Genomic DNA, 25,035 nt, shown 5'->3' on the forward strand with positions numbered 1-25,035 from the left:
CCACTCCTCTGAGAAATAGCAAACAAAGTCTTCATAGAATGCCAGCTATTGCAACAATGATTAGGTGTTTAATCAATTTGCTGCAAGATTAAATGCATGGATAAAGGAAGAAGGATCCACTCTAGCTTACTGAGAGGCTAAAGGCTAGAGCAGAGAACTGCTAGAGCAGAACAGAGCAAGTCTAGCCTGGACAAACAGCCTATCACAGGATACACCTTTCTCAAAAGGCGGTGTTGGCGTCCCTGGAATGCAGATTGTAGGAGACTTTCCCATCTCTCCTTCCACCCTCCTGCTGTTGCCCATTGTGTCTGCCATTGCTAACAGAAGCAAAAGGAGCAACCACATTCTCAGTCTGGGGGCCTGGAGTATGGGTTTGTAACCCAGTGAAGAAGTGTGATGGGCCTATTCCCTAAACCAAGGCTTCTCCAAAATTCCTGTTTAAAAAAAAAATAATGTGAGTTTGAGCTGTGGATGAAAAAACTGACTCAGCTTTTCATCAGCTCGGACTCCAGGGGTTGTCAAAGGCAGAGTGTCAAGTTCAAACATACAGCTAAAATAAAGGAGAAAAAGAAAAGAAAAGCCCGTTCCTGGGAGAGAGCCTTGTCTTTCTATACTTCACTGTCAGGGAGGCAAATCTGGTTTGGTTATTCTTTTTTTTTTTTTTTTTAACTCCCCTTAAGAAATTCTCAATATGATTGGCAAGAAGTCAGGAATAACAAGATAGAGTGGTGATGTAAATGCCTGTGGAAACAGTGGGTTCTTTGTGCTGACCCTGTCTAAGAAGTCACAAAGTGGGAAGAAAAGCTGGGATCTGGGCTTTGATGCAGAGCCCTTGCATGTAAAATTTACAGTATCCTTCCTATCGGAAATGCTTAAATACTTTCCCTACAGGTATTTACAATCTGTGTCAACATTTGGCTGACTCCTGGCTATTTTCTCCTTTAATTCACATTAACTACTTAAAGGAAAACTCCAGGGCAGTATTTGAGCAGCACATTACATTAAAACAAAGGATAAATCACCAAAGAAACATTGGAGGGTCTGGAATGCAATCATCATCTAAGAAAAAAAAATTATTCTTCACAAATACAAAACAATGGCAAGACATTGACAAGGATCTAGAAAACGGAGAAAACTAGTCCAGGCAAAACTCCATTTGAAACCACAATACTCCTCTCTTTAAAACTTCCAAAGCTCTGACATTCCATTGATCTGTCCCATTTCCAATTTAGGGTCCCTTTAATAATCATAATAGACAGAATCCTTCCCTGTGTCTAACTTAATCTTTCTAACTGCAGTTTAATTTGAATTGTTTTATGTCTTGTGCTCAACAGAAAGAGAAACACTATGTATTTATATCTTATGATATCCCAAGCTTCTGGGGTCCTTGTCTGGAAGTAGCCTCAAGACTCCTATTTTATCTTAAGAATTTTGTACTCTATACCAATATTATCCATGTTTGTTTCCATATGAAGTACTATTTGAACTGTCATCAAGTTAAATGGATCCACTGGGAAAATAACACTGTGTTTATCCAATTGTTGGGAGTAGCCCCAGCTCACTGGCCTGTATCCCCATTAATAAGCCCAGCTCTGGATAAAGTCTCTATCCTTTACAATGTTTTTAGCAGCGAGTAACAGCACATCCAATTTAAAGTAGCCTAAACAGTGACAAAAATGTATTACTGCACATAAAATACTCCAGAGGTGGATGGTTCAACGTTGTTTCTGTGCCTCAAAAATGTCATCAAGGGCCCAGGTTCTTGGCAGCTTTCCATACTGCCGGTCTCAGAATGTATGCTGGGTAGCACATTTGGTTTGTCCTCTCATGCACACAAGATGGGTGTCATGGTTAAGGCATTCTAAATGAACACAACAACATCTGGCTGACGAAAATGAATGCTCCCTCTCATGAGCCATGCTTAATTAGGGAAGAAAATGTTTCCCCAAAGTTCCCCAAGAAACTTTTTCTCAAGTTCCATTGGCCATAATTGAGCCATATGCCTGTGTCCCCCCAAGACTTGTTTGTGTTTTGAATGCTTGTGTCCCCCGCAAAACTTCTATGTTGAAATTCTAACCCCCAAGGTGATGGTGCTAGGGGGTGGGGCCGTTGGGAGGTGACTGGGTCAAGGCACAGCCTTCATGAATGGGATGATTGGTCTAAAAGTGGCCTGAGAAAGCTGCCTCCCCACCACCACCCCCATCCACCATGGGAGCACACAGTGAGAGGGCACTGTCAATGAGGAAGCAGGCTCTTACCAGATAGCAAAGCTGCCAGTGCCATGATCTTAGACTTTCCAGCCCCCAGAACTGTGAGAAGTAAATGGCTGTTGTTTATAAGCCCCCCACTCTGTGGCATTCTGTTATAGCAGCCAGAACAGACTAAGACAGTAGTGCCTAAGCCTTAGTTGTAAGGAAGACTGGAAAATGGAAAATCTGACATTTTCAAACACTTCTATAGCAGAAGGTAAGTTCTGCCAGCAAGGAAGTAGATGGAGTAGGGACCTCATACATCCCCCTCTGGACAGGCAACCAAAGGACCTGCCACAAAGCCCTCATTCCCAATGGCCCAGTCCTCATGACAGGAAGCTAGGTTCAACCACTTTGAATGAACAAGTTTCTCAAGGGACCCAAGCAAGTAGCCCTAGGAACTATGGTTTTCTTATTTTTATAACATTTCTTTACCTTCTTTCAGTCCTTTCTGACACACTACTTCTGTCTCCCTGTGCCCTTTTTTTTACCTGGCAGTATGGTCACAAGGCGCTCCTAGAACAACTAGGGTCCCCTCTTCTGTCACTGGATCGAGGCCTAGCTTCATTGGTGCAGCCTTTGTTCCAAATCAAGTTCACAAACTCAAATGCCTCCACATGCATATTTCTGTACACCTATATTTTCCTACCATAGAGAAACCAAAGGAAAGTTCAAGAATAAATAACAAATGATATTTAACCTCAGTGTTGGGGATCAACAGGGAACGGTGGGGAGTGTGACAAACTGACAAATCACATCCCCTTCTAATGGGGATAGTAAAGTATTGACATAAAATGAATATAGACACAGGATTTCCAGATAGTCCTACTTTTCTACAGAAGTCAGAAATCAAGATTCTTTTTTCATAAAAATATATAAATGTCAGCTCAGGTTTTTTTTAAATAATATGCAAGCCAAACACAATATGGGCATGTCCATTCAAGAGTTTGCTCTCCATTCTTCCATCAGAGCCTATCCTTCTCCCTAGTGGACTTGCTAGGTCTAGCAAGGCCTCTTCACATTATGGCTTTTCTTGATTACTGACCCTCCCCATGACCCAGTTATTCATTCCTGGATAACTGCAGTCCATAGTATCTCTAGCCACGAAGGAATTCTCAGTACTTCAACATCCCTATTGACAACACATCGGACCTCTTGACTCCATAGTCCCTGCATTGCAGCCCCATTTTACATTGGCATTTCTGGGCTGTTTCCCTGTTCAGTGCCCAGCTGAGGCCTCTCCCTTCTGACAGCATCCTTCCACCATGGCATCAGCTCTTCACTACCACCAAGACCTCTCTGGACTCAACCCTTCTGCCTTCCCCTTGTGTGGCTGTCAGCGGCGCAGGCAACAGGAGCAACCTATTTCCCATCCTTCTGTAACCACCTGCTGGGTCCGAACATCAGGTCCCAGGCCTAGATCCATCGCCTCACCCAGTTCTGTGTTCTGTAGTTCTGATTTAGGGCTGGGGCTGTTGCTGGACATCACCAGGCACCATGAACTTGGTCCACTATTAATCCACTCTGTCTTACTTCCACTGAGCCCTTGCTTCCTCTTACTGCTGCTATCCCACAGTGACTCCTCCAAACATTGGTCCCTCTCATCGAGTCCCCAGGCTACCCAGCAGACAATGAAAATGACAATGATATGCATGGGCTGTCTGTTGAGAGCCTGCATGTTCTGGGTATTTTACAGTATCTGTTTGAGTCAGCTCTTCAAATAAGATACCATCCCCATTTATAGATGTAGTAACTGATGTATCACTGGAAATACACAGATTGCCCAAGATCAGATGGTGCATGTTCCAGAAAGGAACATATCTATGCTACTTGTCTCCAAAGCCTCACCCTTTGCCCACTGAACCACTTCTGCCAGTCTCCCTCTCTCCTCAGCCTCCATGATTGCTCCCTTCTCTGTATGTCAGAGGAAGAGTGGTCCCTCCTACCTGGGGCTAACAGCCACTCTATGCCCATCATTGCCTCTTCTGTACTCCCTTCCCATCTTCTAATGGTTCTTGGATTTTTCAATTTCTTCCTTGCTCCTCAACACTGCCCCGAGTCCCGCCCTGCTGTATACTTCCCCTCTGTCACAGCCAGGAATGGAGCTCCCTGTCCTGGAAAAGCTTTCACTTATTTCCATACCTCTCTCTGCTATGTTTCTCCTTCTTTGTCTTCATCAATCTAGCTCGTTCCTAAACTAATTCAAGCTAAAGTGTTAATGGATGCTATCCCTTCCAAAGACTTTAATAGAAGCCTTTGAAAATTTACCCACAGAAAGAAGAACTTGGAGAGAAGGAAAGTTTAAGGACATGACTTTTGAGTTAGGAAGTAATGGCCTAAATGAGTGGGGCCATGGCATCTCTTGTATTATGGAGAGAGAGAGGGAGCCCCTGCTGGACCACAAACAAAGGACTCATCCCACTTTCTTCCCAACATGCCCCAGATTTTGATCCTCACAACAACCTATTTGAAATAAGTGTGATGAGCCCTTCTTTTTTTTTTTAAGATTTTATTTATTTATTTGACACACAGAGAGAGATAGCGAGAGAGAGAGAGAGAGAGAGCACAAGCAGGGGGAGCGGCAGGCTGAGGGGAGAAGCAGGCTTCCTGCATGAGCAGGGAGCCCGATGTGGGGCTCGATCCCAGGACTCCGGAATCATGACCTGAGCCAAAGGCAATGGTTTAACCAACTGAGCCACCCAGGCGCCCCTGATGAGCCCTTCTTTGCAGCTTAGGAGACTAAAGGCCCAGAGAGGTTAAGAGAGTGGCCCAAAGTCACACAGCTTGGTAGCCATATAGCTGGGATTTAAACCTGGGTCACCTGATTTCACAGTCCCTGATCTTTTCATAAAACAAAATGATTTCACTGGGAAGGTCAAGGTTGTAGGACTGCAATGCTAAAGCAGACACACAGGACACACAGTACCTCACCCCTCTCTTCTGAGTTCTACATGTGACTCCTAGCACCCCTCCTTCCCAGACCGGTCTCGGAGGACAAATGGCAGTCATTTAAGGGTATGACTGGAGCTTGTATTCTCCTCCAGATTTCTCTCTCTTCCTTCCTGGATACAAACCCTTCTAGGTGGTACCTAGTTCTTTGGTTACCAAAGCTGGAAAGATCCATGGGAAGGGATCCAAAAGAATGTGGCTAGCATGATTCAATCTGAGAGAAGACAGAGGCCTTATGGGTTGTGTGGGCTACATAGGCCCATGTGAAATGTTTGTTCTGGGTACTATTTGAGCATTTTCATGTGGGCCTAACTTCTTAAAATCCTACCTGCCCAAGGGCTAACAAATGATCCCAGGGTTCATTTAGCCCATGGGATGGTTAAAATTACCAGAGCTAAGTCAGGAATCCTCTAAGGAAGCTTTTTTTTTTTTTTTTTTTTTTTAACGACCATGTAGCAACTCAGCAGAATCTGTTTTCATACAGCCTGAAAAACAGAAAGTCAGAAATGTTCTTACCATCAGAACATGTGTTTTTACACTAAAAGCAGAAGCAGATCACACAGGTGTTGGAGCAATGCTCCTATTTCAAGTTCATACAGATGACACCTCCTGATAAGACCTAGGTAAGAAACCCAGGATATCTGCTCTGAAATAATGCTGCTGCGAAGCCTGGGGCTATTAACAAGAGAAGCAGAAGGAAGAAAAGATCCTCAATTGTACCAGCAAACTTTCAAGGCTCCTGCCAGGGTCCTCCAGCTCAGCTCCGGAGCCTTTGTCGGAGGCTCATTGTTAAAACAGGGTAGCTCCCCTCGCAAAGGAATCTGCTTCCCTGGAAGGTTGTCACCAGCTATTGTTTTGATGTTTCTTCATTGGCAGTGTTTAGGGGAGGAAACAGCCCTCTCCTTTATGGCACCAATTCATTAGACATATTGGCCTCTTTTCCCCCAGGCTCTGGAATGATTTGCCATTTATGAAATGTCCTCTCTTCAAACTGTGCAAATCCCAAGTTATTCATTTGAAGTTCATGACCCCTTTTCCCTCTTTAGGTTCCCAGCTCTCTCCCTCTCCCACCGGTGACTCCGCTGCTGGGCAGGAACAGAGCGGCCGAGCGGCCCAGGCATCAGACTTCCCAGTCTTCCTCCTCCCCCGCAAAGGAGGTCCAACTGTTCCAGCAAATAACCCAAAGCCGTTTGCTGCCCCCCAGCCCCCACCCCGCTCACTACCCGGCTCCTCTCCCATTCCCATATTAAGGAAACAATGAAGTGAACACACCAGGATATTCTGGGGCAGACAGTGATCTCCAGCAATAAATTACTTCCTCACTTAGTGACTTTTATGGGTCAGGGAAACCATATGGCCCATGCAGCCGGCTCCAGGTCAACTCCAGCAAATTCGATGCTCGTTTGTCTCACCCTGATCATATTAAAAGACAGTGGGGTGCCCAATCCTAAAGTTTTTCATCACCCCTACTCCCCAAATGCATGCAATTCACTCTCAATGACCAAGCTGCCTGCCTTTCTTGCTCTGCTGACCCCCTTCTCAGCCTACTGACTCTCATGCTTGGTTGGTGGTATCTGGTTCTCCCTCTGCTGGCATCTTTCCAGGACAGCCTGGTTTTGGGGGGGGGGGGGAATAGTCCTTTAGGATTTATGGCCCTGACTGATGTACTTCTCCACATCTTTATCCTGCCTTTTCATCATCTTGGTGACAGAATTATGTAGTATATGTTGCCTCTAGTACAAATTTACCAAATTAGGCAGGGAGAGGCTGACCTAAGTCCACTCACCCCTGTTCTCACCCCGGGGCTGTGGGTGTCTTGGGGGCCCACCCCTTTATGACACAGCATTGACTAGGATATCCTTTCCAAGCCCACTGCCACTCAGAATGCACTGAGGCTGTCCTTCTCAAAATGGGGGCACAGATCCCTGCTGGGCGGCAGTGAGGGGTGAGTAGGATGGGTGGGGCCCACCTGAAGGCCCCGGTTAAACTAGACATTTCCTACTGGCCTATCAGATAGAGAGAAGGGGGCTGAAAGCAATTTACCTGGGAGGTCATTCAAAACATCCTCACATGAAAAGAGGCCTGAATTTACCATAGACTGGAAAGCAAAAACTTGATAGGTTTAGACAAATTGATTTCTCGTTTGCAGGAGGCCACTGTGGGTCATCACTGTCCCCTAGACTTCCACCCTCAGGATAATTTCTCCCCTTCTGTTCCCAGAAGTATTTTGGTGAAAAGTATGAGAACTGGACTAGGTGGAGACTCTGAGAGCTATTCACAAAAATAATAATAGTTATTACTGCTTTCTCTGAGATGATTTTTCTCAAGCAATGTTATCATTATATTCTGTGGATGGATTAATAATAATAATTAAGTTCCTGCTCTGTGCCTTCTCAAAGAAGGTATGATTATTCCATTTTACGTTTTATAGATGAGCAAACAGAAACTCAGGGAAATTAAATGATTTACCTGAAGTCTTTTAATTAGTAATGGAAGAAGCAGGATATGAACTAGTATTATCTGACCCCCAAATTGACTTCTTATTACAGTACAAAAGAAAATGGTCAAACTTTAAAAACAAAAAAAAAAAAACCTTAAATATCCAAAAAGTTCAGTATTAAAAACTACAATCTACCATTTACTGGGGACTGACCATGTGGTAGACATTATTCCAAGTATTGTAGATATCTCATATAGTCACAACAACCTTGGGAATTAGGGACTCTTATACTCATTCTATAGACGAGGAGGGAACTGGGACAGGGAGTAACATTTCATGAGGAAAGGAACCATATCTGTTTCGTTCATCCTTTATCATGACATTATCGTGGCATATAAGAGGCAATAGCTGAGTGAATTATTTGAATGCTACGGTCACAAAATACCTAATTTAATATTAATCAGGCCATTAGGGGTGAGGTCAACCATATTGTCTGTCTTGTTCATAATGTGATGCTAGTATCTAGCATAGTTTTGGCACATGAGTTGAATGAATAAATCTTATATTCACATAATTTTAAATTTATTATGAATATATGCAATATGTGACATCAGCCTGTTTAGCATTAGGTACATATATAAGGTGAAATATTAATCAGAACTTTCTGGTTGCAAATGACAGAAATCGTAACAAACCAAGATAAAAGAAAAAGAAGGGTGAAGGAAGGGAAGAAGGAAGAAATTGGCACCTGTAACAACAAAGTCCAGAGATGGACTTCAGGTAGGACTGTCTCCAGGAGCTCAATCAATAGCACTTATCAGTTCAATTTTCCTTTCATAGACTCTTCTACACGGTGGCCAGATGCTCTAGGTTATATCATCCTCAAAGCTAATGCTGGCAAAGTACCTCTTTCTCTTTAGTTCTAGCACAAGTTCCAGGAAGAACTCAGATTATACCAGCCAGTGTCACAGTCTGTCCCTGAACTCATCACTGAAGCTAAGGGAATTGTGGGTGCTCTGCTTAGAGAGGCCTCTCTCCTCTGGAAGGGAAAGAAAGGTCACTTTTCTTGCCAAGCTACGTGGAATAGGTTCCCTCTAAAAAACAAGTTTTAGTTATTAGAAGAAATGGGAAAGGGAAACCATGTTGAGCAAAAGCTCTGGCTGCCACATTGGCAAGCAAAGGTCCCACTTCCCTTCAAGGGTTCTGAAGCCTGAGGAGTGAAACTACTGAATCCACAGATTTCTTCCTATTACTTTCTTTCAGCCTGGATCTGGGCTTCCTGGGGATGCAACCCTGAGGACTAAAGCACCTTCAGGCAAGCCCCTTTCTAGTCCCCTCTCAGCCCCAGGCCCACCCCTACAGACTCCGAAATAGGGTTCTTCCCGTGGTGTACCATGTTGGTGTGTAATGTAATTATACTGGACAGGGGAGAGGAGCCATCCTTATAGCCGGAGACCAGGCCCTCCAACTCATGGCTCATCTGTCTTACTCACATTTATGCTCAATTCCCCAGCTTTGTGCTCCAGATGCATGTTGTTTCCTTCTCTGATGCCATTTTTCAGCCCTTTATAATGGGCCTTCCCCTGTTACGTGCCAAGTGCAAATCTAAGTGTGCAAGAGCATCAATCATGGTCTGGCAATGGGGATGAAAGATGGCCTCAATTCTCACTCATCATCACAAAATCAGTAATGTGTGCAGAAAAGTCAGGCCCATTTATGAGAGGCTATGATCTGTAACAGACCAAATGATACATTTCCAAGTGTTCCTGCAGGGCAGCCAGGAAAAGGAGCAGAGCCACGGAGCCCACTTCAGCACTGGGTCCTCTTCCACATTAGTGGACTCTGACAACCACAACAACACTTAGTACTTCAATTGCACAACTTTTAAATCGTGGGGTAAAGCAGGCTTAATTTTACTTTCAGTGATGCAAGAACCTTCAGAGTTACTTCCAAATCTCTGATGCACTCTCTGATGAGGAAACTGCTTATCGGGGCTTACAATCCTGGCCCAGGGAGTTTTTTTGTTTTGTTTTGTTTTTAAAGATTTTATTTATGTATTTATTTATTTGACAGAGAGATACACAGAGAGAGAGGGAACACAAGCAGGGGGAGTGGGAGAGAGAGAAGCAGGCTTCCCCCTGAGCAGGGAGCCCAATGTGGGGCTCGATCACAGGACCCTGGGATCATGACCTGAGCCAAAGGCAAACCCTTAATGACTGAGCCACCCAGATGCCCCCCAAAGAGTTTTTAAAAATGGTACAAAGCATCCTGTCCAGCAGCTGCAAACTGGTAGCCCCTAGGCTGATTATGATTCATATGCATGTTTTGTTGGGTTCCGGTAGTACTTACAAATTAGAAAATTTCACCTTGAAGATATCCAGAGTCCTGGGGCGCCTGGGTAGCTCAGTGGGTTGAGCGTCTGACTCTTGATCTCAGCTCAGGTCTTGATCTCAAGGTCTTGAATTCAAGCCCTGTGTTGGACTCCACACTGGGCATGGAGCCTACTTAAAAAAAAAAATCTAGAGTCCTCATTTATCATAAAATTCAGAAGATGAGACCAACTAGGCCCATGATCCAGCATGGTAGCCATCAGCAGAGGCAGAAGCTGTAGCTACTCCATGTAGAAAGGTGGAAACTCACTAGTTCTCCGAAATCCTCACCACTCCCTATTGTATTCCATCTGCATTACCCACTGCAACCCTCATAGGCATTTAATTCTGCAGCTCCTGACTATCTACACCTCTCTTTTCATGGCAGATTCCAAGGAGGCCCAAAACGGTGAAATCGCTTGCCCAATTCAGACTAAAATTCTGTTTGTTGTTATTTTTAACAACATGCTGATTTTGTTCTACTTTAAAAATTATTATACAGTAAAACTGCTTTTGTCTACAGTTGTATGAATTTGAACACATGTATAAATTCATATAATCCTCACCAGAATCAGGACATAAAATAGTGATTACCCCAAAAACCTGTTTCAGGCTGCCTCTTTCTTGTCACTCCCTCTTGCCATCCCTAACCCCCAACAACCACCCATCTGTTCTCCACCACCATAGTTTTGTCTTTCAAGCCTATCGGAAAAGTGAAGTCATACATTATGTAACCTTTTAATACAGGCTCCTTTGATGTGGCATAATACCTGTGTCATTTGAGGTTTTGGTGTATCTCTAGTTCATTCCTGTTTATTACTGTGTGGTGTTCCTCTGTATGGATGTACCACGGTTTATCTGAAGACTGAAATTCTTGATTTGAAGTTCAGAGGGATCGTTTGAGGGGTGGGGCAGTGGGGTGCTGCTTCCAATTGGCTGGTAAGAGCCAACCGTTAACTTTTCAGAAATTGTGCCAGCCAGTTGCTAAACATAGCCATGAGAAGTTAAATTAAAAGTAAAGGAACTAAATACTCAAAATTCATCACTTTTTAATTATGTTACTAGATTTTACTATTATCTAAGATCATGAGGTTATTTCATCTATTGTATCTCTATGGTGGGAATACTATATAGTGATGGGCAACTTCCCAAACTCCCATTCAGTCTCTTCATGTTGTTGCCATTAAATCTGTCAGATGAAACTATTTACACTGTGGAAATCTGCAGGTGCTACAAATCAAGTGCCTGACTCCATCCTCCCTACCTTCCCCCCTTCCCACTTCAGTCCCTCCTCCCTTCCTTCCCTCCTTCCTTCCTTCCCTCTTTCCTTCACCTTTTCCTTCCTTCCTTCCCCCTTCCTTCCTTCCCCTTTTCCTTCCTTCCCCCCCTCCTTCCTTCTCTCTCTTCCTTCCTTCCTTCCTTCCCCCCTTCCTTCTCTTCCTTCCTTCCTTCCTCCCTCCTTCCTTCCCCTTTTCCTTCCTTCCTTCCCCCCTTCCTTCTCTTCCTTCCTTCCTTCCTTCCTTCCCCCCTTCCTCCCTTCCTTTCTTCTTCCAGAGAGCAGCTGTCAAATTTACTAGCACACCATGGGGCGGGGAAAGTTGGGAAGAGCCTGGATCTTCCCTACAGCAGAGACTTCACCCATTGTCCTCACTGATTCTCGCCCCACCCCGGCCCTGCCCCAGCTTTCCTTATGGATTCTAGTTGGGTCAAAGCATGTCCCCTTGGGGCACTAAACCTGATAAAAGCCTGACATACTGCAGCTGGCCCAAAAGCCGCCAGAAGCAGTATGTGCAGTGGGAAGTGCCCTGAGCTGGAGTGCAGATGCTTGGTTGTTGCTCTGCCTCACAGCGGCATGGAGTGTGATTCCTTTTTCCTACCAACCCAGCTTTTGCCACAGCATGAACCCCCCCTGGGAAGTGCTCCTCACCAAACCCACTGCTCATCTAACTCCTCCCTGAACTAGACCACCTCAATGAAAGGAAGGAGCTAGGTGGACTCAGAGTTTGCAGAGCCCTGGGTTCAAAGGCACACCTCAGGGATCACCAGGAGGAGGAGGCGGGGAGGGGAGGATGGGGGGTGCCTCTGGACTCCTCACCTCCCCACTTCAATCAAAGCCCCTTCACTTTTATGTTTCACTTTAATGTTTTATAGATGAGGGGTCACTGTAAGATTTCCTTTGAAAAAAGGTTTCTGCTGCTAAAAGAAAGTAAAAACTCTTTGAACATTAGTGTTTAGCCCTAAAGAATCCCTCATCTGAACTACACACAGCAAGAGCCTCCTAAATGGTCTTCCCATTTCCACTCTCGCCACCTCCCTTCTTCACTCCCCCACAACCCCTCTCCCCACACACAACAGCAGCCACAGTGATCCTCCTGTTAAAATGCAAATCAAATCATGTCACTTTTCTCCTCAAAACTCAGCCATTTTCCCTTAGCAGTCAGGATAAAATCTAAAGTCATCAACATGCCCCATAAGATTCCACAGGGGCTGGCCCCGAGCTCTCCCTCTGACCTCACCTTCTCACCACCACATTTAGCACACACCCAACCTCTGTGCTTTTCCTCACAGGCACCAGGCATGGTTCAAGCACATTCCCACCCCAGGACCTTTGCATAGCTTTCTGGAATGCTCTTCCTCCCTCAAAGATATAGCCAAATGTCATGATCAGTGAAGCTTTCCCAAATCCTCCTGTCAAAGCTGCTTCTTTTCACTATAGCCCTTTCTCCCTCTCCTTAACCTAAAATATGCATTTTATGATTTAAAAACTAGGCCGTGTTTGTTTTGGAAGCTGGAGAAAATATGAAAAAATATAAATAAGAAAACAAAAATAATTCATTACCATAAGCCCAGAGATAAAAACTAGTATTTTGCTATATTTCTTTCTAGTATTTTCCTTTTCCCCTCTTTTGGTTTTATTCTTCTTCAGAGTTAATCGTGTACAAAGTTAAATAACCAACTAGATCTATTATGAAAAGCAGCCATTTCCCACCTCTTCCATACCCCCTACTCAAGCCAACCACTTTCAACAACTGTAACTGATTTTTTTTTTTTTTTTGGTTATTGCTTCCAAATCCATAACAAAACAAAACAGAACCAAAACACCTCTAGGCATTATCTCTTGATTTTCTACTATGGAAGGTGAGGATTTTGACCCTCTTCCCTCTGCTCTCACACAGGAGCACACAATTTCCACCCCTCTGCATTCTTAATATATAGAATTTACAGATTGGTCAACAGTCAGCGTTACTTAACCATGACTATGAAAATGTAATGAATCATATAATATTATATTATTACTTTTTCTTTACAATTATTTCTGTTTGCCTGGAATTACTCATCTTATAGTTTCCTATTTTACTGTTTCCTTAGTTCTGTGTCCTTATCACTAAAAAAAGCCAAACTTCACCAGTGACCTAAATGTTCTCAACAGGCATTCAAATACATTACGTATCCCATCATTTTAATTTCTTGGAGCACTATCCTCCCTTTACCTTCTGACATGGTCCAGACTAAAATGGTTTCCCTGGGGTGCCTGGGTGGCTCAGTCAGTTAAGCGTCTGCCTTTAGCTCAGGTCATAATTCCAGGGCCCTGGGATCTGGGTCCCTGCTCGGCGGGGAATCTGCCTCTCCCTCTCCCTCTGCCCCTCCCCCTCGCTCATTCTCTCTCTCTCTCTCTCAATAAATAAATAAACTCCTCAAAAAATAATAATAAAACGGTTTCCCTGTATGTGTGGGACATTGCTGACTTCTAGAATTTCTCTTCACCACCATCCTAGGCACCCTCTGTTTCCCAACTCTGACATCTTTGTTTTTTCTTGGTTTATTCTGTCATTTTGGTGGAGCATATGCTCCGAAAGCTTCCCAGGCAAGGCTGCATGGAAGACACATTCCTTTTTTAATTTATTAAAAAAACTTTTTTGAGACCTTGCACTTCTGAAAATGCTTTTGCTTCTGCCCTCACAGCTCATTGATAATTTGGCCGGAAGTAGAATTCTAGGTCTGAAATCATTTTCCTTCAGAATTTGGAAGACATTGCTCCATTGTATTCCAGCTCCCAAAGTTTCTCAATAGAAACCATTCTAATTAATGATCCTTTGTAAGTGACATGTTTTTGCTGTCTGGGTTTTAAGCCCTTCAGCTTAGTGTTCTGAAACTTCATGATGCTGTGAGTGTGGGACTATTTCCACCCCTTGTGCAATTGTGATGGGCACTTGGTGGCCCTTTCAATCCGGAAACTCACATTTTTTCAAGTCTAGGAGTTTGTATTGAATTCCTTCTTTGCCAGTCCTCCCCCTCTTTTGTCGTCTCTCTTCTCTTTCTCAAATCCCCGTTATCTGGACCTCCTGGGCTACTCTTCTAATTTTCTCACCTTTTCTCCCCTACTTATCCACCCCCTTTTTTTTTATTCTACTTTTTTGAGAGGTTTCTTCAACTTTCCAATTATTCTACTACGTTTTTCATTTTTGCCAACATATGTTTAATTTCCAACTGCTTTTTGTCCCCTGAATATTACTTTTTTTTTTTTAAGTAGCATCCTGTTCTTATTCCCAAGTTGCAATATCTTTTATCTCTTTAAGCACTTAATGAGTTTTCTCCCTTTCTCTCCCTCTCTAAGTTTTCTTCTTCCTACATAGTCTGTTTCCTCCAGGTTGCTTTTTCCCATGCATTTGGTTTTCATTTGGTCTTTCTTAAGAGAACCTGTCCTCAGATGTCTGGTAATCCTTGGCCATCTGCTTCTCTGAGGAAAAGGGAACAAAATGCTGATTGATAGCTCTGAATAGACAGGTGGGGTTTGCTGACTACAGAGTTTCACTCTATGGTGTGATCAGGTTGCACTATTTGGTTGGAAAACTCCAATATCAGTGTCTTTAGGTCTTACTCTCTTGAAATGGTCAGGCTCTCCAGAGAGCATTTCTCCAAACTCCTGCTGGAGGGTATAGGCCTGGCTGCCATCATTCTTGGAGAAAGAGGGCCTCAGCATCCAGTATACATATACTCACTTAATCCTCTGATTTGTGTCTGCCATCCTCAACAGGGCAGGAAGTCATCTCCAGAGAATATGGTTCCATCATCCTGCCAGAGGGGTCTGGTTCTCTGTGGAAAAGACAAGAGGGTCTGGAGAGCTGACTCCAAACTGGTGATCTTTATTTTATTTTCTGTTTCCTACACACACACACACACACACACACAGACACACACACACACACACACACACACACACACACACACACACACACTATTCCAGATTCACCTGGCATACCACTTCCTGCACACTGGGAGGTGATGCATGTAAACTGGGTTGGTTCTCAGCTTTCTCCTCTGCCCACTGAGGATGTAAACTCAAGTTTGCCTTCCAGCTTCCCCCCGCCCCAGTCCTGTCACCTCCTTGTCCCTTTGTCTTATCCATGAGTATCTATGCCTTAAAAAGTGCCTTTGTTTCATTCTGTGGGGTCTCAGGAGGGAGTAAAAGCAGATGCATTTTCAATCTGACATCTGTATCCAACAGCCCATCATCTCCGTCTCCTTATCTTCCCTCACTACAGTATGAGCTCCATGATGGCAAGAACTGGTATGTTATGGTCACCCCTGTATCCTTGGCTCCTAGAAGAGTGTCTGACACATACTAGATGCTCAATACTTGATGAATAAATGGGTACATGTAAGAAGGAAAGAAGATCCTTCCAGCTCTACTTTTATTTTGTACGTTTTGCCTCCTTTCCCAAATTTATTCTAACTTTCCTTCTCTTGAGCCATGTCCCTTTAACCTAAAGACTTCGCACTTCACTGTTTACCAACCTTTATTCTTTCCTGGCAGTTTTTTCTTTTTTCTGGCTCACTGCTACCTCTCCTCTCTCTTGCTACTACCTCCATCGACTTCAGTGTCAATTTCCATGAGGGAGACTGAATTTTCACTCAGTAGAGCACACTGGCTACATTTGTAGGAGCTAAGGAAACACAAAGAGAGAGACTTGGTTCCTGTCTTCTCTGAATAAACATAATTTAACTAAGTCTCCTTTAAAAATTAAGATTCCTTTTGAGACTCTAATTCAAGCTAGGTTTAAAAAGAAAAACGCAAAGGAACATCAAATTACCAGAGAGCCAGGGGCAGATGGGTTAATGAGAAAAGATTTGGGGATGGGGACTTTGAGGGATTATTGGGAGGGAAAGAGGACGAAGCTCCTAGACAAAGAAAAGCCAAATGAACCCTCAAGAGTACTCACGTTCACGCTTATCCTTCCAACGCCTCCTCCTCTCCTTCGTCCCTTGGTAAAAACCAGGGCTCAATTGAAAAGGAAGAAAATTGCTCATTTTTCTTTAAGAAGGTAGTTATTGAATTTTCTAGTATGTTTCAGCACTAGGGCATAAATCATGTGTGGTATCTGGTCTTATGAAATTAGAGCCTGGCGGGAGATTCAGACTACAAACGGGTAAACAAATCAACAGTACAAACGGTAGCGGGTGCTTTGAGGGAAGTGAAGGATTCAGTAACAGAAGATAACAGATGGGTGCACTTGGGTGGCACAGTCGGTTAAAGCATCTGACTCTTGATTTCAGCTCAGGTCATGATCTCGGGATTGTGAGAGTGAGCCCTGCGTCGGGCTCTGCCCTGGGCATAAAGCCTGCTTAACATTCTCTCTCTCCCTTCCCCTGCCCTGCCCTTCCTCTCCCTCCCTCTCTTAAAAAAAAAAAAAAAAAGATAACAGAAGGGACTTCCTTAGATGGGGGTGGACAATGAAGACTCCTCTGAGAAAGAATAATGAATTTTTTGTTGTTGAATTCCATTCATTTATTTTCCACTTTTCCCACCCAAAGTACTCTTTGTCCTTTAGAAATGTAAACTCTCCATCATATGCAGACATGTTGTTAGGTTATGTGGGGTCCCATCCACAATGCCAAAGAAGGGTCCTTTTGGTATAAGCAAGTCCAATTCCTCCCCACTGTCTTCATGTCCCTCCCAAGGTGACTGGTTTAGACACAGGAATGTAAACTTAGGCCAATAAGAGAGAGAACCCCTGTACTTGAATAGGAGTTACCAGAAGAGATCCTCTCTCTTCTCCTGGAGATGATGCTGTGAGGATGTGAGTCTAGAACAATTACAGTCATTTTGTGACCATGAGGAAAGAGCTACAGCTATACAGTTAAGTGAGAGAAATAGGGTCCTCAGTGACATACATCAAGTCTTTCTTGAAGGCAAGCACTATTCCTGGACTTGTTAGATACAGGAACAAATAGATTCCCTTTTTTATTTAGAGTAGTTCGAGTGGGATTTTCTCATATGCAATGAAAACAAAACAATCATAACTACTGGAGAAGTGACATTTAAGCTGAAGACTGGGAAAGAACTAACCAAGAAAGAAGAGGAAGTAGGAGCATTCCAGGCATAGGAACCAGCCCTGAGAAAGCCCTAGGGAAAGAAAAATCTTAGTGGGTTCAGGAAACTATGAGGAGGCCACTGTGGGAGCCACAGGATAGAGGGTGAGCTCAAGCCAGATTGGCAGGCAGGGGGTCATGGGAAGGAATTCAAATGTTTGGATTTTATTCTAAGGAAATAGGAAGCCCCACTCAGATTCATGTTTCATAATGATGTGGTTGCTGAGTGGAGAGTGAGCTAGATATGGGCAAGAATGAAAGAGGAATATCAGAAAGGGTCTTGTGGTTTCCAAGGAAGAGAAGGTTGCTTCTTGGGTTAAGGTGGTAGTGGCAGGGGTGTGATATAACAAAATAAACTACACTTTTTTAGTCATCGCTTTCATTTATTTGTTCAACCACAGATAAGAAAAGTCTCTATGTTCCACTGTATTAAAACTGAAGACTTAAAGATGAAAATACACTTTCTCTATCCACAAAGAAATTTTCATTTAGAGGGGAACAGCCAGGCAAATGTCTATAACAATATAAAAAGAGTGAAGGTGGAGGTAATTACAAGATGCTGTGGCAACACTGGAGAATAAGCACCAAGTTAGCCTGAGAAAGTCAGCTATGGCTTAGAAGAAACAGAGACTTGAGTTTGTCTTTGTGAGGTCAGCAAGAAGGATATTCTAGGCAGGGTGGAATGCCTTGGTGGAAAGACAAGGAGGCTTTAAAAGAGTTTGTACTCAGGAAATAAGTAGTCAGGTATTTCCAGATCTCTAGTTGCAAGGAGGGAACACAGTAGAAATAGTATTCCCCCGTTTCTCAGCCCCCTTGCAATTAAGTGATAAACTGGTCAATGGGCTGTGGGTGTCACTTTCAGGCTGAAGCACAGAACTCATGCTCACCTTCCAGCTCTCTCTTTCTCCCTCATGGCAACTGTGGAGGAAACCTAGTGAAATGGAAATGCCTCATTGTCATGGCAGCCGGATCTCTGAATCAGTGCATAGAAAACAGGCCCTTTGGAGAGTCATCCAGACTTGCAACACACTTTGTATAAATAAGAAATAAACCTTTGTTGTATTAAGCCACTAAGATTTGGAGCTTTTTTTTTTAGTATATCATAACTTAGCCTAATATAGAGTGATAAGGATAACACCAGACAGGAGAGCAGGGACCAGACCACAAAGAGACTTGGTGGTCAGATGCCTTGTTCAAAGGCTGGACTTTATCTTGTAAGGATTTAAGAATCATCAAAGAGATGAGAATGACATTGCGAGGCCATTCTGGCCACAGCGAAATGGATGGATGGATGGATGGAAGGATGGATGGATACTTGGATGGATGGATACTTGGATTTTAGGGCTTGAGGGGTGGAAGTAGTTCTTAAAAGCAGAGCAACTAGAAGAGAGGTTGCAGAAGTAGTATAAGAGAAAGATGATGACAGCATGAATTAGGGCAATGGTACCAGCATAGGGTAAAAATTCGAAATATGTTCAGAGGGAGAATGCAGAGACTGTGAGTGAATATTCTATAGCGGCAGGGATGAGAGGAGACAGAGGGAAGTTTGACTCACTTAACACGCTACTTTCTTAGCTCTGATAATGAACATCCTTAATCACTATGGGTCCAACCACTGTCAGTGCTAAGAAAAGACCAGGAAGAAGAGCTGAAGGAGGAGGCTTCCCAGCAAAATGGAAACACACTGGCCATGAGTGAAGGGAGCCAGGAGACCAGGTCTTATCCTTCTGACTTGGATTAGTTCATTGAACCTCTCTGGACTTCAATTTTTCTCACTTGCTAAAGGAAGTCATTGGACTTAATGATCACAGGATCTCTCTCCATTTTAATATCATAACTCAAAAAAAAAACCACAGAGGAATGGGGAAAGGAAAGAAGAGTAAGAAGGTGAAGAAGGTAGATGAGGAAATCAGCTAGAACAAGGAAAAAAAAAAAAGGAGAGAAGGAAAGAGAAAAGAACAGGTGTGTTTGCTCAAAATGAGATTCTTGAACCCCCTGGGTTATCCCAGCATCACATCAGCTCAATTTAGCCAACGTTCTGTTACAGTGTAAGTATATTTTGTCTCAGCTAACATATGTCATTGTTCTTGCTTATTGAATTTGTACATTCAGTCTTTAATATTATGATTATCTCTAATTGACAAAAACAGATCAATGACTCAAAAGTGGTACTTATGAAAATAGTTATGTAAATACCATAACTCAAGATAACATCTTAGATATAAAGAACAGATTCAAGGACAAATGAAGTGAGGTAAAGCAATATGTGCTGGGATTAGTGAGACTATGACTGTGATAATAAGCTAACAAAAATGTAAGCCTGTAAGAATAGGAAGTATGACCAGAAAAATGTGAAAACTGGATTGTAGTGGACTGGTGATGCATTTGCCCCTAGCCCTCCAGGGTGACATCCATTATAAAAATGATTTCCAATAACAGCAGGAAACCATGAAAACTTCAGTGGTCTTTTCCCACAAAGTACAATGACTTCTTTGATAGAACAATAAAGTTTTTCAGAATAGCCTCAAACGTTGTAAGTGCTTCTCAACACAAAACTGATGAATTTTATTGCTAAAAGTGATGGAGAAACCAAAACTACAGAGGCATCATAAAGGATGCACTCTTCACAGAAAATAGGAATATGCCGCACTACTGCCAGGAAGTTTGTAAAACCAGCTACTAAGGTAATGATTATGTTGGGAAGCAGAACTATCAGCAAGATTTCTCTGTGAAAGAACATTGGTAGATGTTGCATAATATCAGTAGTATATCTATAGGAAAAAGCTGTATCATGTCTGTGTAGATATTTCACTTCCTATATGGACAAAATTCAGTGCAGCAAGAGGGCACATATATGAAAGAGAAGTACTCCCCCAAGCTTCTTTTTTTTAACAGCTTTATTGAGATATAATTTATATACCATACAATTCACCCACTTACACAAGTCAGTGGTTTTGGGTATGTTGAGTTATTGATCTTTTTTAATTGTGGTAAAAATATATACATAAATATTGCCACTTTAACCATTTTTAGGCAAACAATTCAGTGGCATTAAATACATTTACAATGTTGTGCAGCCATCACCATTATCTATAAGACTCTTTTCACTGAGATATAGTCCGTCTGATGATGGTTTATCACTGAAGAATCCATGTTCTATGTAAAGACAATTTTCAACACTTATTTTGTGAGTTGTGATGTAAAGTGGGAAAGTAAATTCGCATCAATTTTGGCGAAGTTCCATCTCTGTGCTTCAAGGAAGGAATTCCCAGTGAGTTGAAGATAGCACATCTGAACACCAATCTATTCACTGCTTCCCTCAAAGAGATCAGTTGGCCATCAGCAACATGTCTTGATGCCTTGATGGTTTTGAAGGTGTTTCCCCAGGAAGCAGGCCCTGAGGTGGAGATTAGCATATAGGATGTGTGTGCTATAATTAAGGCATATGCTTGGGATTAACACCTGTTGAAGGGAAAGAAAAGATGCAAGATTGAGCAGAGACAGCAGCTGAGCTGCAGTATACCAACAAAGTCCTCAGCCATCCCGCATGGAGCCATGGATCTAGGAGATAGCTCCTTGGGGCTTAACTGATTTGAGGGGATGGGACTGAAACTTCATACCCCCTTATGGATCAGTCACTGGATATAAGCTGTCCCTTGGGCAAGGAAGTTTCTTTAGCTAAGTCAATCACCCAAAGGGGCTAAAAGCTGAGAGCCATCTTCTAGCAGCATTCCCAGCAGGAAGAGGAATTTGTCCTTCAGCCCTAAGGGAAGATCTGGGAAGTACGTCCTCATATCCAGCACACTCCACCCCTTGCTCAACTCAGATCCATTTCTTCACATGACTCGGGGAGCAACTCTGACATTCTCTGGAAACTTAGGAGAGGGATTTAGTGAGATAAACTATTGCCCCTATCACTGCAGCTGGTCTCAGGACTGTAACTAAATTTCCCACCTCTACAACTGGTTCTGGATTCCCCTCCCCCTTAGCTAGCATATTGGTTAGTCTCACTGGTTTTCCTGGTGGCATGACACAGACCCTCACAAGTGAATGGTCATCATGCCTGTCTCAGGCCAGGGTGACTGAACTTGTCCAGTTACCCTCAAAATTGGATAAGGAAGTTCAGAGAGGTACCCAGTAGATCACCTGAATGCTATATTCCTCCCTGCTCTCATTATGTAACAGCACCCCTACCTCTTCCTCATGATTAGGACCAGTGCCCCTCCCAAGATGGTGACTCCTCTTCTTACCTGCTGATCACTTGGCACAAGGAGCTTGAAGTGTGCAGGTAGCAGCCATAGCTTCTAGTTCAATGGGACCTGACAGAAGTGTTCATGGTCCCCTTTAGGAGCAGGATCTCTCAAACATAAAGCCAGAGTTCTGGGGATGAGAAGCATGAATGCCTATGCTGTTGGGCCCATGCACAGCCGCCATTCTGGCCACCATGGCTACTTTATTCATGCCCCCTTGGACTAGCACTGGGGGCGTTGATGACAGAGGCTGGCTGATGTCATCTGGCCAAGTTGCTTTGTCTACTCGGTTGTTTAGTGCCTCTTCCACACTGGATGCTCTCTGTGAGCTTTATCATGAAAAACAAAGCTCTCCTCCCTTGTTTCTTAATCCCATATGTCTATCCACATGAATCTACCCCAGACATCCTTGTTTCTGACCTTCCCATCTTTCTCCTTCCAGCCCCTTAATAACCCATTCACCACTGATCTAGAGTCTGAATATATTCTAACCTTGAGGTCACTTCTTCTACACAAAGGTGTACACTAGAAGCCCTATTCATCGGGAGAATTTTCCATCACCATTTCTCTCAAGGCCACCCTGAGGAGGACATAGTGCAATCACCATGAATTTCAGTTTAAACATACCAAGTCAAGCTATGCACAAACCAAGCTCAGAGCTTTTCCTCTTCTATCAGCTGGTCATAGTCACAGAAGTTATAGTCTATATAGTTATAGAAATGAGCTAAGGGAGAGGTGCCTGGGTAGCTCAGGAGTTTAAGCATCTGCATTCGGCCCAGATCTCAGGGTCTTGAAATGGAGTCCAAGTCAGGCTCCCTACTCAGCAGGAAGTCTGCTCAGTTGGGAGTCTGCTTCACCCTCTCCCTCTGCTCCTCCCTCTCTCCTTCCCCTCCCCCCCACTGTGTGCTCCCTTTCTCTCAAATAAATAAATAAAATCTTTTTTTTTTTTTTTTTTTTTTAAGTGAGCTAAGGGAAAGGCACTGGTGCAACCATGGTAAATGACCTGGGGCTCTGGATTCCCTTTCTCTGTAGTTTGCTTGTGCCCTCTAGTCCTATTCATGCTTAACCCTGGATGTACCAATTTCATTTTACTATGGACTGTTATTAGGTCTTCTCAGCCTTAGGAGTCTGACTGAATTCAGTCCATATCGTCACTTGATGTACTGTCATGGTCAAGAATAAAGTCTCTATTAGACTCCACAAGCTATATATAATTTTCACTGCAGATAGCATTGCTTTGTTCCAGAAACCTAAGGGTCTATATTGTAATTCTCCTACTAGGTTTGCCATAAACTCCACAAGCATCTTTTCCCACCACTGATATCTCCAATACTACAGGGCCTACTTGGTCATAGGGCCTAAACCTGTACCTGCTCTGGGCACCAATCAGAGCTGGCAGCCTTCCATGTAATCTACTGTATGAACTAGAGCAGTACTCCCAGATATGGAATACATTGCCTCCAGAACCAGAAGAAGCCTACCAAGAGTTGTATGTTATGCTTTCTTCTTCGTGGTGGGAGGTATATGATGCAATAATTTGTTCTTCACTTTTGAACGGATATCCTGGCATGTCTCAGAGTAGGAGCCCCTAAATATGTTACTGATATGGTGGGTCCCTGAATCTTTATAGGGCTTATCTCCCACCCTCTGAAGTGTATACCTTTTACCAAAGTAAGACTTAGGCAACCTGATTAGCATGATATCATTGACACAGTAGACCAAAGTAATATTCTATAGCATGTCCAGATAATTCAGACTATTTAATGACAGAGGGAAGAAGAATTAACATGGCCTTGGGGCAAAACCATAAGTGGATATTCTTGTCCTTTCCAAGTCAATACAAGCTGGTTCTGATTCTCTTTTCTAATAGGGCTGAAAAAGAAAGTGATAGCCAGAGGAATGACCACATATCATATACCTCAGGCCATGGGAATTTGTTCAACAAAGAAATTGCAGTTGCGGTTAGTAGTTGGTTAAGTTTACAGTGGTTCACTGTTATCTTTCAGAATTGATCTGCTGTGTTCAGGTGCCAGGTTGGTCTATAAGGTGTGATATGACTGGGACCACCATCTGGTATATTTAAAACGGGTACTAATATCTGCTATTACCCCCAGAACGCAATATTATTTCTGCTTTTCTCTCTTGTCAGTGGGCAGGGTAGAGAGAGGCCATTTCAGGAGCTTGCATTTGACCTTTACTATATCTCTTACCCCACAGTCCAAGAATCCAATGTGGGGGTTGTGCCAACTACTAAGTACATCTACTCTAATTATACATTCAGGGACTAGAGAAATAATCATCAGGTGGGTCCACAGATCCAGTGAATTCACTGTGAGCCATACCTGATCCAGAACTCCATTTATTAGTAGCTTTCATATACCCCCACTATCAAAGGGGGCCCAAGATGATGCTCTAGGTCTCCAGAGTGTCAACTCTGGCTCTGTGTGCAACAGTCTTTGAAAATATTTGAGCATTCCCCTTTTCCCAATGCAAAGTTATCAGAGTAAGTGGCCACAGTCCCTTTGGGGAAGGACTGAGGGATTCATTTCTGAACACACTGAAGTGTTTCAGGATCCTTCCTCCTGGAGGCCTCCTTCAGTAGATAGGTTCCTGGTTCAAAAATTGACTCATGTCCAGAAATTGGGCAAAAGATCATGAATTTTTATTGAAATGATGGCTCCTGATCATCCATCCAGGATTCCTTTAGAGTAGCACACTTATGGGCTGCCCAATTCTATTGCCCCTAAGGACACTGAGCTCTATTAACTACCTCTACAATGACCTGTGGGTCAGGTGGCCTCCTTGGATGCCATTTGACCTTGCTGCCCATTACAATAATTGTCCCCACCTGGTTTCTGACAGTAAAGCACTGCCAACAGCCTCTACTGTTCTGGATTCTTTTGATCCCCGATATCTATGAACCCAGTTCTGTAAGGCCTGGAATACAGAACACAAGTACCACTGAACTTCTTAGTGATGCACTAGCATTCCTTATTGCTTTGGTCAATGGTGGGTCCTCCTGGCCCCTCCAAAGAACATAATCATTGTGTGGATTTTATACCCTTATATATATATATCCACTCTCATGTACCCACTTCTCTGAGCATTTTAATTCCTTCTTCCACCATCTGCCACAGAAATTCTGTCATTTCTGCTTCAACTAGTATAGACCATCACTTTTCTCAAGCTTCTAAGAGCCATCCTAGCCACGTGTTTGTATCATTTCCTGGGGGTCCTTACCAAGGTGTTAAATCCGGTATCTTAGCAGAGTGCTCCCATGTCGATAAACTTCTCTTTTATCAGATGTATGTTCCGCCCTTCTCAGCCTTGCACTCTCAGCATCCAGTGCTCTCCTGGATCCTGTTGGTACAAGTTGGCTAGGTCCTGCACTTCCCTCCCTGGACATG

The 25,035-nt window shown here is 43.4% G+C and overlaps 2 long non-coding RNA genes across 3 annotated transcripts in view; both read right to left on the reverse strand.

The window, feature by feature from the left end:
* Positions 1–15,945, reverse strand: part of LOC141371127 (uncharacterized) — a 109,904-nt gene extending 93,959 nt beyond the window's left edge. The window contains exons 1-2 of the long non-coding RNA XR_012375814.1: positions 15,804–15,945; positions 15,008–15,101 (exon numbers count right to left, since the gene is read on the reverse strand). This is a non-coding gene — a long non-coding RNA (uncharacterized lncRNA). The remainder of the gene's footprint in view (positions 1–15,007; positions 15,102–15,803) is intronic.
* A 4,331-nt stretch (positions 15,946–20,276) lies between these two features.
* LOC141371125 (uncharacterized) overlaps positions 20,277–25,035 on the reverse strand; it is a 153,550-nt gene continuing 148,791 nt past the window's right edge. For both annotated transcript variants that reach the window (XR_012375812.1, XR_012375809.1), the window contains exon 3: positions 20,277–20,840. This is a non-coding gene — a long non-coding RNA (uncharacterized lncRNA). The remainder of the gene's footprint in view (positions 20,841–25,035) is intronic.

The sequence above is a fragment of the Callorhinus ursinus genome, unplaced genomic scaffold, assembly GCF_003265705.2.
Source record: "Callorhinus ursinus isolate GAN/ISIS: 27379988/994484 unplaced genomic scaffold, GSC_fseal_2.0 scaffold2, whole genome shotgun sequence".
NCBI lineage: Eukaryota > Metazoa > Chordata > Mammalia > Carnivora > Otariidae > Callorhinus > Callorhinus ursinus.